The sequence below is a fragment of the Silene latifolia genome, chromosome Y (genome assembly GCF_048544455.1).
Source record: "Silene latifolia isolate original U9 population chromosome Y, ASM4854445v1, whole genome shotgun sequence".
NCBI classification, from domain to species: domain Eukaryota; kingdom Viridiplantae; phylum Streptophyta; class Magnoliopsida; order Caryophyllales; family Caryophyllaceae; genus Silene; species Silene latifolia.
Window position 1 is genome coordinate 317583098 of NC_133538.1, and position 14760 is coordinate 317597857.

General features: G+C 38.4%; 1 non-coding gene across 1 annotated transcript; it reads left to right on the plus strand.

Moving 5' to 3' along the window:
- The first annotated feature begins 6984 nt into the window (after nucleotides 1-6984).
- Nucleotides 6985-7091, plus strand: LOC141635177 (small nucleolar RNA R71). The gene has a single exon (XR_012539881.1). It is a non-coding gene; the product is annotated as a small nucleolar RNA R71 (small nucleolar RNA).
- Nucleotides 7092-14760: the final 7669 nt, after the last annotated feature.

The window sequence follows — 14760 nt, forward strand, 5'->3', positions numbered from 1 at the left end:
GCGCGTCTACAGAACGCTTTATTTTGTAAAGCCATTTGCACTGTAGATGTTTTACCTGATTAGGTAAATCAACAAGATCCCATACGTAATTCTCATATATAGAGTCCATCTCGGATTGCATGGCTTCGAGCCATAGCTTTGAGTCGGAATAGGCCATTGCACCTTTATAGGTAGCGGGTTCATTACTCTCTAGGAGTAAAACGTCATTCTCCTCGACCATACCAATGTATTTGTCCAGAGGATTAGAGACTCTACCCGACCTCCTAGGTTCCTCAGGAATACTAACCGTATCATCAGTTGGAGGAACCACTTCCTCCATATGTTCCTCGGTTGTTGGTTCTGGAATCTCCGATAGCTCGAAGGTTCTATTACTTGTCTTGTTCTCGATAAATTATTTCTCTAAGAACGTCGCACTAGCCGCAACAAAAACTCGATGTTCGGTAGGCGAATAGAAGTAATGACCAAATGTTCCTTTTGGATAACCTACAAAGTATGTCTTGACCGATCGTGGGCCGAGCTTATCCTCGTGTCTCCACTTGACATAAGCCTCGCAACCCCAAACCCGAATAAAGGACAAGTTAGGGACCGTTCCCTTCCACATTTCATATGGAGTCTTGTCGACAGCTTTAGTCGGACTTCGGTTAAGTATAAGAGCAGCTGACAAAAGAGAAAAACCCCATAATGAATCAGGCACTACCGTGTGACTCATCATGGATCGAACCATATCAAGTAAGGTTCGATTTCTCCGTTCGGACACACCATTTAATTGAGGTGTTCTAGGTGGAGTTAACTGCAAAATGATTCCACAGTCTTTAAGGTGTTGATCAAACTCATTTGAAAGATATTCGCCACCCCGATCTGAACGGAGTGCTTTAATCTTTCCACCCAGTTGGTTTTCAACCCTGTTCTAGTATTCCTTGAATTTCTCAAAGGACTCACTTTTATGCTTCATTAAGTAGACATATCCGTTTCTACTCAAATCGTCCGTGAAAGTGATAAAATATCTATAACCATCTCTAGCGGTAATTGACATAGGTCCACAAACATCAGTATGTATGAGTCCTAATAGGTCACTAGCGCGCATTCTAACACCTTTGAAGGAAATTTGAGTCATTTTGCCAATGAGACATGATTCACACGTGCCATATGTAGAAAATTCGAATGCGGGAATAGTCCCATTATCGACGAGTTTCTTTACGCGTTTCTCATTTATGTGTCCCATTCGACAATGCCATAGATAGGTTTGATCTTTGTCACCAACCTTTAATTTCTTATTATTCACGTGTAATACTTCTGTGGTTTGATCTAAGATGTAAATTCCATTCATGGAAACCGCTTTGCCATAAATCATTTCATTGAAAGAGAAAATACAGCTATTATCCTTTATTAAAAATGAATATCCGTCTTTATCAAGTACGGAAACTGAAATAATGTTCCTAGACAAACTGGGTACATAGTAACAGTTATTTCAAAATAACTCAAAACCACTAGGGAGTTGGATTACATATGTTCCCTTCGAGACAGCAGCAACTCTGGCTCCATTCCCAACTCGCAGGTCCACATCACCCTTTTCGAGAGGTGTGATGTTTCTTAGGCCCTGCAAATGATTACACAGATGAGAACCACAACCAGTATCAAGTACCCAAGTTCCGAAACTTGCAAGGTTAATCTCAATCATATGAATATAAGATGACATACCAACAGGAACGACGCGGCCTCCTTTAATGTCCTCACGGTACACGGGATAGTTCCTCCTCCAATGTCCAGTCTTGTGACAATGGTGGCACTCAATGTCACCGCCCTTGCTCTTTGCCTTGCCCTGTGAGCCACTAGTCTCACCGGGCCCACTCTTACCGTTTCCTGGCTTCTTGAATTTTGGCTTACCTACAGTTAGGTCGCCTGGAGCTTTGCCCTTACTTTTACCCTTGTTGGAAATCGTGAGAACATCATGCTTCATGCTCCCACTCAATTTCATATCCTTCTCGGTCTGTACGAGAAGGGAGTGTAGCTCACGAAGACTCTTTTTCAAGTCATTCATGTAGTAGTTCGCCCTAAAAAGGGCAAAACCATCGTGAAGAGAATGAAACATTCGGTCAATGACAATGCTCTCACTGATTTTGCAATCAAGTGCCTCCAACTTCTCGACATTCTCAATCATGTTAAGAATGTGTGGGCTAACCGGTTGGCCCTTTTGGAGTTTCGCATCAAAGAAGCGACAGGTATGCTCATAAGTAACGATCCTCGGTGCTTTTGAGAACTCGTTAGTGAGCATGGTGAAAATCTTGTTCGCACCTTGGGCAATGAAGCGTCTCTGCAAATTGGTTTCCATTGCAAATATGAGTACGTTCTTTATCGCACCCGCTTCCATAACGAAATCACTATAAGCAAGTGACTCGTTAACTCCCGCATTGGGGCTTGGGTTTACGGTATTGGCTCGATTAAGTACTTGAGCTTACCGTCAAGAATGGCAAGATTCCGTAGTGCTTTGCCTCCCGATCCCGCAAAGTTGGACCCATCATTCTTTAGTCGCGTGTACTGATTCATGTTGTCCATAAAAACTTTCGCCAGGACTCGCGTCCAAGTGTGGCACTTGGCATTGGGATTTCGTTATTTCCAGCCATTTGTTGTAACAGTAAAATAAACGTGTTCTACACTGCGAAAAGAAGAATAAATAATAAGCATGTGCATCGATTTTAATTCAAGTCTAATGATCTAATGTCATAACGCGAAGACTCAAGCATTTATACAATTGACCTTCCTCAAGAATTATATAAATGATCCCAAGACTCAATTATCTGAAAATTGATAAGCCAACCTTTTGGCTAATTCTACTGTTAGAATTCTTGGTCGATAAATTTCTGCAAATTCTATCTTTAGTCCATCATAATCACGAGAAACTCTTCGGACTATAATGTTGAGATAAACTAAGTCAACACAAACTACTTACCCAACGTAGAAGGGGTCATATTATGCCTACCGACGAAGAAGGGAGTCATAGTTGTTTGCCCTTATAAAGACTAGTCTCAATTTCCGTTTTAGAGGAAGATCCCATCAACTTTATTTTAATTCATTTTAAGTGAACTAATATCTAGCATGCGTGAATGAATAAACTAAGATGATGAATAAACATGTGACATCTGTATGTCTATGAAAACTAACATACAACCTATATGTGTCAATTTTCATGCATTTTAGTAGGTGGTTTGGTTTTAGGCGGAATATGATGCATTAACTAGCATGTGAATGAAAAGTAATAAGAACGGTAAAACGTAAAACCAAATAAAGTCCTAGTGTGGCCTATCCTATCAAAATGAACATAAATACAACTTTGGAATCCATCCATGGACCCGAGAAGCTTGTCTTGATGTCCCATCTTGATCCATGTAGCGGAAGTGAGCTCCAATATCCATCTTTAGTCTTCTTTGAAAATTACAATAAATAAATTTACATAATAAACCTATTTATTACATTCTAATTTCAAAACCCAAAAACTAAAGAAAAATAAAGGAGATTCGAGATCTCAAATTACATTAAAAATTATGTTCCCATCATTACGAAAACATAATTTGACTAAGGCCACACTTAGTATTACAAATTAAAACCGATTGCAAAAATACATAAGTTAAACCATTCAAACGATTCAATCAACTAAATACATAATTATTTAATTATGTAGATTAATTTTATCCAAACCACCTATTTAATTGATCAAATTAAGTGACAATTTCTCAATTAATCACATTAATTTTAATCTTAATTCACATTAAACTTGTAATATGAATTTAATCCATTCATTATTCTAAACTTCTTTAAAATAATTAGGTATTTATGAATTATGAACCGCTTCACAATAATTTATTATACATTGTAAATTTAATGTATAATCTTTCTAGGGCAAAACAAACCAATAAAAAAAAAACCTTTTTTTTTCTCTCTTTTGATCTTGGCAAAACGAAAAAAAACAGAATTTTTTTTTATTTTTTCAGCTCGGCCGAAAAAGAAAAAAAAACAGAAATCAAAAACAATTTTTCCTTCTTTCGGTAATTCTACAAAAACCGAATCCAGTCCCTTTTTTTTTCTTTTCTCGGCTGGATAAAAAAACGAAACAATTTTTTTTTTTCGGCAATAAAAAAAAAAACAGAAACTTTTTTTTTCTTTGGGGCTCTCGGCAAACCCTAATAAAATAGCCGTCATATATTTTTTTTCTTGCGGCAAAAATGCCTTAAAACAAAAAAAATTAAGATGAAGAAAATCGTTTATAGTTGCTATTAGAACACGATTAGCATATGAATTAATGAAACATGATTAACCGTATATGCTAAAAACTATATAGCAAAAACGAATTTTATATCATCAACATGACGACTCCATTTACAATTTAATTTAATCCGAATTAAATCAAAGCATCTACAAATTCATTTTATTATCATCTTAACTGATTAAAACAATAATATGTATGAATCAAATGGATATAAAAATATCAAAAACGAAAAAAAAAAATTTCAGTTGAACAGACGAGGCAGTCGGTCGACCAAGGGTACTGGTCGATCGACCAAACCGTGAAACGAAATCAGCTACGGCTTCAAAAAAAATTACAGCCGAAACCCTAATTTTCGAGACCAATTTTTGTTTACATCCAATTTTATGAAAATCATCAAAATAAAATTCGTGGCCTTGGCTCTGATACCACTTGTGGGATTTATCTGTATGCATTCCTTTAACTTAAAGGATTATAACGAATTTATAAGACGATTACAAGTCATAAAATGAATTACATAAACAAAAGGTAGAGAAGTAGAAATAACCTTCGGTCCTAGCTAATTCGGCCTATGAACAATATCGCAATGATATTCTCCTATCAGTTGCACCCAAGACGATATGAGATATGCCCTTGCTTCTTGCTAGAATCGATCCCTCAAATTTTCTGTAAAACTTTTAGGTTATTTTGTGTTTTTCTGATGAGAGGCAAGAATGAGTTAGAAAATTAGGTTAGAAAAATAAACTCCCCTCTCCCTTATAACCGTGTATTAGGGATAATTAGGGTGTTTTTTTTTTTCTTTTAATTTTCGGCCCAAATACCGAAGCAGATATATCAGTCGACCGACCAACACACCCGATCGATCGACCATGTAGATAATGCATTATTTATAAATTGTCATTTATATCATTCCGTATTAATGAGTCTACACACAACAGCTTGCGATTGATTTATTAATTCGGGTCAATAATAATTATTATGACAATATCGTATAATTATCATTTGCTGATTAAATATAACCGATTACATTTAATTACGAATTAACATATAAATTCGTCCAAGCTAACATTATATACATTAATTAAATATAACTTATTATATTCAATTTACGAATTGACAGTTAATTCGTCTCAACTAATTATTATTTAATCGGCATTAAATAATTGTCTCATCAACACATTGACTAACTGTTTAGTCATATAAGGCATCAATGTGATTACATTTCCATAACCACATCTCTCAAACACATCCTTTAGGTGTGACCTTTAGGGACCAGTTGATCACCGCCATCTGTATGATAATAACGTCAAACTTTCTAGCAAGCCAACCGTTATTAGGTAATCGTTAATCAACTAATAAAATACGAAGTATACCCTTGTGAACCTATAGGAGATTTATAAATGTTATCACACTAATTTGTGGAGGACACAAGCTCCAACAGAAACTTCCCGGATCTTTAAGCTTTGGAGGTGAACTTTCTTGTAGAATAGCACTATTCACCTTAGTGAACGCAATAGTCTCTAGCTTCCGGATGGATTTCTTCTTTGTAAGAATATCTTTCATGTATTTCTCATAGGCCGGAACATGATTGATCAATTCCGTGAATGGAATTGAGACTTCTAAGTTCTTCACAATCTCCATGAACTTTCCAAGTTGTTCATCAAACTTAGGCTTAGCTTGACGACTTGGGAATGGAAGTCTAATCACAATAGGCTCTTTCTCCTTAGCCTTCTCTTCATTCTTCTTCTTTGAAACTTCATTGGTGGGTTCTTCTTCCTTAGAGTTCTTCACAACTCTTTCCTTGTCACTAACATCCACAATGTCTTCCTCAATTTTCTTGTTTGGCCCTTCATATCTTGTACCACTCCTCAAATGGATGGCACTCACCGACTCATGTCTTGGGAGATTTCTTTGAGGTGGTAATTGCCCCTTTTGTCTTTGAGAGCTAGAAGATGATAATTGAGACATTTGGGTTTCCAACATCTTTGTGTGAGCTAGTATGTTGTTGATGGTGATATATTTTGCTTGGCTATCTTTTTGCATTTGAGTGAAAAATTCTTGTTGGTTCTTTTGCATTTGGAGGACCGCTTTTTGAACATCAAAGCCTTGGTCATTGGATTGATTGTAAGAGGGTTGATTTTGATAACCTTGGCTTTGGTAATAGGGTCTTTGAGCTTGATTTCTCATTGGAGGTGAGGTGTATGTTGGTTCAGGGTTTTGAACATTTTGGCTTTTGTATGAAAGGTTGAGATGAAATTTGGTATTCTCATTGTAATAGTTGGAATAAGGGGTGCCATTCTTGTATGCTTGGAAAGCATTCACTTGTTCCCCTACATTCACTTTGGTCATGTCCCAAAGTTCTACAACTCTCACATACTCCACTTGGAATTAAGGATGATGCCACCATAGCATTAACATGTTGCTTGGGTGATTTGGAGGCTTCTTCAAGTTTAGCCATGGCCTTCTCAAACTTCAAATTTATGGTGTCAATGTGAGCACTTAGTTGAGCACCTAATTGAGTAATGGAATCCACCCCATGCTTTCCTCCTCTAGTAGCCTTCCGAGGCCTACTATATTGCGAGTTATGGACCGCCATTTCTTCAATTTTGTTCCATGTTTGATTGTCATCAACTTCGGTAAACATGCCATTAGATCCCATATTGAGAATGTTTCGGGAGTCTTCATATAGACCATTCCAAAATTGTTGTACAAGGAACCACTCGCTAAGTCCATGGTGTGGACAAGAACGACAAATATCCTTGAATCTCTCTCATGCTTCATACAATGATTCCTCATCCCTTTGTTTGAACCCAGTGATTTAGGATCTCAAAATGTTAGTCTTTTCTGGAGGATAGAATTTCTTGTAGAAAGCAAGTGCCAATTTCTTCCAAGAATCAATACCAAGAGTAGCCTTGTCTAGGCTTTTCAACCATTGTTTCACGATACCAATCAATAAAAAAGGGAATAAGACCCATCGGATTTGGTCTTGAGTAACTCCGGTTTGAGAAATCGCATCACAATAGTCACAAAAAGTCTCCATATGTGAGTGAGGGTCTTCACTAGGCATCCCTCCAAATTGACTGCTCTCAACTAATTGTATGAATGCGGATTTGGCAATGAAATTACCGGTTAAATGTTGTGATGTAGGAGTACCATTTGGTAGGTTTCCTTGGTTGGTACGGAATATGATGAGAATTTAGGCATTGTGGGTTAATTTTGTGGTGGGTTTTGTATTGGGTTGTCCTCTCCTTCTCTTGCAAAAGGGTTGGTAAACTCAATGTTATTTGGTTGAATGTCCACAATTTCTCTAATACCTCTTAAAATACCTCTAGCAAGTCTTCTATTGTTGGTCAAACTTCTTTCAATTTCAAGATCAATGGGTAACAAGTTACCTTGTGATCTCCTAGACATGCAAAATATCAAACAACTCGAAAATAATTAGAGCAACCTTGAGGAGATTGACTTCCCCAAGGTAAAGAAAGACACAACTAAAAACAATTAATGAAAATCAAATCAAGTTAACACCGTCCCTGGCAGCGACGCCATTTTTGGTCCAAATCAAAACTTCGTCGTCAAAAGCTACCTAACCAAAACAATATTTATAACTTCACAATCTACTCTTAGTAAAGAGGCAAGTAAAGGTCGGATCTCAAGGGACGGGTATTGATATAGAATTTTCAATTGTAAATGGTCGTGTCTTAGGGTGTCCCAATTTGGGTTGAGATAGGAGATCGACTAAACTAATCAACAATATAAAAACAAAGTAATGTAAACAAGCAAGATTATTAAAATGAGATGTAAACAATTGATTAAAAGTACTAGGGTGTCATGGGTTCATAGGGGATTCATGGGAGTTGACCATACAAACATGTTTTCTACTATATTCAAGCACTTATTGTTATGATGGGATCGAGTTCGTGTATAAGCTTACAATCCCTAAGAAGGTTTGGGGCCCGAAGCCGAATCGATTAGATTGTACAACACCTACAAGTCGACTTAGTCCTTCCTATTCAACTATATACATGGTGTAATGAGACTCGAGTTGGTGTATAAGCTTACAAGTCTCATTGAAAAGATAAGTGATGGGTAAAAAATGCAAGGATTCATAGGCTTGCATTTCATCAAACATAACATGTGCATAAGTTGAAATCACAACAAGCAAGCAAATTAATTATGAAAAAATATTAGATTAAGCATGAATAAATCCCCATGTTGGTTTCCCCTAATTCCCCATTAACCCTAGTTATGGAAACTACTCACTCATTATCAAGTTTAACATGCTAACAAGGTTGTCAATCATACTAGCAAAGCAGAACATGATGAATAAATGGAAGACGAGCGTCTTGGATGCGGGACGCTCGGATGGTGGTGATTGGAGACGCTCGGATCGTCTGTGATCCGCTCGGATCCCACGGTAGACTGCTTCTCTTCTTTTATTTCTTTATAATCCGTGAGGATCATTTCGGGGATGCAAAGATCCTTTCGTCATTGCCCATTTCACTTTATTATCTACGTAGGCCTTTTAGTATCGTCTTCTCTTTGATGCTTGGTCATTAGATGCGATCAATTTAGCTCCATTTCGCCATGTAAATGCAAGGTTAGCACTCCTTTCCTACCAAGGGGACAAAACCTCAAAGAATATGCAAAATGGGAAACTAAAGATAGTAAATGACTCAATTATGCACTATAAAGCATATGAACGAGGTTAATTCGGGGGCTATATGTGCTAAAATATGAGTCACATCAAGTAGTCTTAACTGTGAATAGTCAAAGACTTCTTCGGTTTAAAAATCAATGGTGTGTGCGATAATAAGAACGGTAACTCTATAATCCAACTGATGCGTGTATTTTATATAAGGTTTTTACCTCATTTCTACACGCATTTCTGTACTATTTATGTGGCATCTAGCTACAAATACCCCCGAATAGTCTACTTTGGTTCGTTTTATGTAAATTGCAGGAATAAACCAAAGAGGAACTAAATCAAGCCTAAACTCATCCCATTTGCATGCATTTACGAAGAACAAGGAGCCGGAGCTTGGAATCTATTACTTTGAAGACGCATGAGCTGGTTTCGGAGGTGTCATGATGTAGGATTAAAGATTTGAGACGTTGTAAAGCATCTCTCTTAATCTCAGGGTTATCAATTGAATCAATTAAGTCAAAGAGGAACTCTTTGCTATCTTTCTCTGTTAGAACTTGAATCTTTTGAATAGGTGAAGAGGAAGCTGAATCATAAGTTGGATGTGGTCAATATCTTCCCCCCCAGAAGAGGATGATGAAGATTTGAGAATTGGTTTCCCCTAATTCCCCATTAACCCTAGTTAAGGAAACTACTCACTCATTATCAAGTTTAACATGCTAACAAGGTTGTCAATCATACTATCAAAGCAAAACATGATGAATAAATGCAAGACGAGCGTCTTGGCTATGGGACGCTCGGATGGTGGTGGTTGGAGACGCTCCGATCGTCTTTGATCCGCTCGGATCCCACGGTAGACTGCTTCTCTTCTTTTATTTCTTTATAATCCGTGAGGATCATTTCGGGGATGCAAGGATCCTTTCGTCATTGCCCATTTCACTTTATTATCTACGTAGGCCTTTTAGTATCGTCTTCTCTTTGATGCTTGGTCATTAGATGCGATCAATTTAGCTCCATTTTGCCATGTAAATGCAAGGTTAGCACTCCTTTCCTACCAAGGGGACAAAACCTCAAAGAATATGCAAAATGGGAAACTAAAGATAGTAAATGACCCAATTATGCACTATAAAGCATATGAACGAGGTTAATTCGGGGGCTATATGTGCTAAAATATGAGTCACATCAAGTAATCTTAACTGTGAATAGTCAAATACTTCTTCGGTTTAAAAATCGATGGTGTGTGCGATAATAAGAACGGTAACTCTATAATCCATCTGATGCATGTATTTTATATAAGGTTTTTACCTCATTTCTACACGCATTTCTGTACTATTTACGTGGCATCTAGCTACAAATACCCCCGAATAGTCTACTTTGGTTCGTTTTATGTAAATTGCAGGAATAAACCAAAGAGGAACTAAATAAAGCCTAAACTCGTCCCATTTGCATGCATTTACGAAGAACAAGGAGCCGAAGCTTGGAATCTATCACTTTAAAGACGCATGAGCTGGTTTCGGAGGTGTCATGATGTAGGATTAAAGATTTGAGACGTTGTAAAGCATCTCTCTTAATATTAGGGTTATTAATTGAATCAATTAAGTCAAAGAGGAACTCTTTGCTATCTTTGTCTGTTAGAACTTGAATCTTTTGAATAGGTGAAGATGAAGCTGGATCATAAGTTGGATGTGGTCAATATCTTCCCCCCCCCCCCCCCCCAGAAGAGGATGATGAAGATTTGAGAATTGGTTTCCCCTAATTCCCCATTAACCCTAGTTAAGGAAACTACTCGTACATTATCAAGTTTAACATGCTAACAAGGTTGTCAATCATACTATCAAAGCAAAACATGATGAATAAATGCAAGACGAGCGTCTTGGCTGCGGGACGCTCGGATGGTGGTGGTTGGAGATGCTCCGATCGTCTTTGATCCGCTCGGATAACACGGTATACTGCTTCTCTTCTTTTATTTCTTTATAATCCGTGAGGATCATTTCGGGGATGCAAGGATCCTTTCGTCATTGCCCATTTCACTTTATTATCTACGTAGGCCTTTTAGTATCGTCTTCTCTTTGATGCTTGGTCATTAGATGCGATCAATTTAGGTCCATTTCGCCATGTAAATGCAAGGTTAGCACTCCTTTCCTACCAAGGGGACAAAACCTCAAAGAATATGCAAAATGGGAAACTAAAGATAGTAAATGACCCAATTATGCACTATAAAGCATATGAACGAGGTTAATTCGGGGGCTATATGTGCTAAAATATGAGTCACATCAAGTAGTCTTAACTGTGAATAGTCAAAGACTTCTTCGGTTTAAAAATCGATGGTGTGTGCGATAATAAGAACGGTAACTCTATAATCCAACTGATGCGTGTATTTTATATAAGGTTTTTACCTCATTTCTACACGCATTTCTGTACTATTTACGTGGCATCTAGCTACAAATACCCCCGAATAGTCTACTTTGGTTCATTTTATGTAAATTGCAGGAATAAACCGAAGAGGAACTAAATCAAGCCTAAACTCGTCCCATTTGCATGCATTTAAGAAGAACAAGGAGCCGGAGCTTGGAATCTATCACTTTGAAGACGCGTGAGCTGGTTTCGGAGGTATCATGATGTCTAACGTGCCAAGATAGCTCGATCGACTACTTTTCTAGTCGATCGAATGCTTTATATACTGAAGGTTACTCGATCGAGCAGTTCGAGTACTCAATCGAGTAGACATTACAAGGAGTTACTCGATCGGGTGGTTTATTTCCACTCGATCGAGGGGTTTGTCGCTTAGTTGCTCGATCGAGTAGTTTATTTTCACTCGATCGAGTGGTTTTGCCTGTAATAGAGTTTTTCCGCCTAATTTCGTATGGGCTTTTGTAATTAGGCTATGGATTAGGTTTAGGGGAGGATTTTCGTATGCTACTAAGGGAGTAGACTGCGTAACTCTTCCTCATTCACTTACACACTATATTTTTCTACTGCTTCTTCATTTTACTCGTCTTCTACCCTTTGCTACTGGGATTCGGATTTGTGATCGGTATTATTATTCCTTTTTAATTCCTTAATCATAATTGTTGTTTTATTCCTATCTTTCTTTTATTGCTTTCATCATTACCCTATTCAATCTTTACTAGCTTTATTATCATGTTTAATTCCTATTATTTATATGTTATTATTGTTGTTGATTCGATAGTAATGCATAGCTAATCTCCCTTTGCTAAGACTAGGGGATCCATGATTATGAAGGGATAGTAATTGCCATTTTAGGTTTTGTGCTTGTGTAGTCCTTGTTGTTAATCGCTGCATTTGTTTGTATCTGTCTAATTGAGTCGACACAATTAGGCATTTAAATCATAGTAAACCTTGAGCTGGACCGGAAGGTTGGAAGGGGTGAGACTCGTAGCGAACATTAGGGCACTGTAGTGAGGGTGGAAGCTAAGCTATTTGTGCTTTAGGGAGAATTGAGACTGGAAGGAGATATTCACTGCTCCTTGTACCGTACTTGCATTGACCTGGGACTTAGATTACTTGACGGAATGATCATGGTGAACCGTCTGTCTTAGCTGCTTTCTTTATCTGCTTAATCCTTTTTCTCTGACTTTTTCTCTTTCTCTTTCTCATTAGTTTAGAACAATTACTCAATTAAAACCCCCCAATTTGGTTACCATGATGAATTTAGAGAAAGCTGACATTTTCCCATCTTCCTGTGGAGATCGACCCGACTTCCCTAGCTATATTAGTTAGAGCAAATTGGTTATTTTTGATAGGTATACGACTGCCCTGTCAAATTTTGGCGCCGTTGACGGGGAGGTGGCGCAATTTTGTTGCTTTATTTAAGTTTGTCTCTCGTCTCAAGGAATTTATTCCTTGAGACTGATCTCATTTCTGCGAAGTTTTTGATTAGTTTTGCAGGTTATCTGTTCTATAAGAGAACATCGTCGCACCTGCTTTGCTTTGTAAATTCTATCCGCCAGATGCCTAATATAGCCACCATTCGTAGCCTAATGTGGATTCGCTTCCAAAAGGTTTCCTATTACCCACTACAGAGTCGGGAACCTTTGGAATCCACCCATCTTACATACAAATGGTCGAGAGAAATCTCTTTAGGGGGTACACAAGAAGATCCATGCAGGCATATAGAGCTGTTTATAGAGTATTGCTCTACCATTCCTCTTGCTGCTGGGGTGACACAGGACAAATTGAAGGGAGTTCTTTTTCCCTTTTCTTTAGCTGATGATGCTCGAGAATGGTTGAGGGATCTAGATAGGGAGGTAGCCGGTGTAACCGACTGGAGTTCCCTTGCTTTGGCCTTTAACAGGCGATATTTCCCACCGCAGCGCACCAATGCCTTGAGAGCTCAGATTACTTCTTTTGAGCAATTGCCTACCGAAGACTTGGATGGGGCTTGGAGTAGGTTAAAGAAGCTTGTCCGTTCTGTGCCTCACCATGGGTTCAAGCGTTATTCCTTTGCACCCAATTTTACAATGAGTTATATTGGAACCAGAGAGCTATTCTTGATAGTGTAGCTAAGGAGAGATTCACTAAAAACGTGGAAGGTGATCAAGGGTGGCGTCTTATTGAAGAGATGGCTATCCATGTTGCAGAATATGGAAATCCCCGAGGTAGTGGGCAAGTTAATGAATTGGTAGCAGCTGCAGTGGAAAGTCCTAGCAAAAGTCTAGGTAATGTGGAGATTACGGAAGCTATAGGTGAGAGTGCACAGGTTTGTTCAATGAAAGGGCATGACCCTATTGATTGTCTGGCAAGTATAGAGCGCGTCCTTACTTATCAGAAATACAAGCAAGAAGTCCCTTTTTCTCAATTATATGAGGAAATGAAGAATGTTTCTACTCTTTCTACGTCGGCGCCGCAGCCGGTCTCTCCTTCTACAAACAAGGAAATTGCCGAACTGAAATCCTTGATGTTGAACTTAACACAACAGTTTGGGGAGAAATGTAGCAAGAATGAAACTGTTATAGTAGAGTTGAGAGAACAAGTCGTGCACTTAACACTTGCAAAAGACCAAGCTAACCACCCACCTACATGCGATCCAGATAATGCAACGAATCTCCGAAGTGGCCTTGTTCATGAGGGGCCAAAAGTACCAGAAGACGGGGTTGTGACAGCTGATAATACCCCGGATGATGATTTGGATGAATTTCTGGAAGGTATTCTTGCTGCGTGCTGTCCAGACACTCGATCGAGTGAAATTTCTACTCGATCGAGTGAAATAGTCCATCAAATCACTCGATCGAGTAATAATAGTGGTCGATCGAGTATTGCCCAAATTACAGATGGTCGATCGAGTGATATCTTTACTCGATCGAGTGAACAATGTGATCGATCGAGTAAGCCTGAAAAAGAAATCACTCGATCGAGTGAAGAAGATGGTCGATCGAGTAAAGTCCAAGACAAAACCACTCGATCGAGTGGTGAAAGTACTCGATCGAGTACCAGAAGCAGCGGAGACCCTATTTTTATATCTAATTCCGCTACCGTGTCATCTTCCCCTGCTGTGGAGACGTCACGCACTTATAAAGGTAAAGAGAAAGTCGCGGGTCCACTCATTTCTACCAAAGTACCATTTCCAAGTCATCTGAAGGACACGAAGGTCGAGCGACATTACGGTAAGTTTGTGGACATTGTGAAGAACCTCCAGGTAACTGTCCCTTTTACCGAACTTGTTACCCAGGTACCTACTTACGCTAAATTTATGAAAGATATTGTGACGCGTAAGAGAGAGCTAAGTGAATTTGAGACCGTTTCATTTATGGAAGAGTCTAGTAATTTACTTTTAAATAAGGCTCCACCTAAAATGAAAGACCCGGATAGCTTTTCTATTACCTGTATTATAGGCAATGTG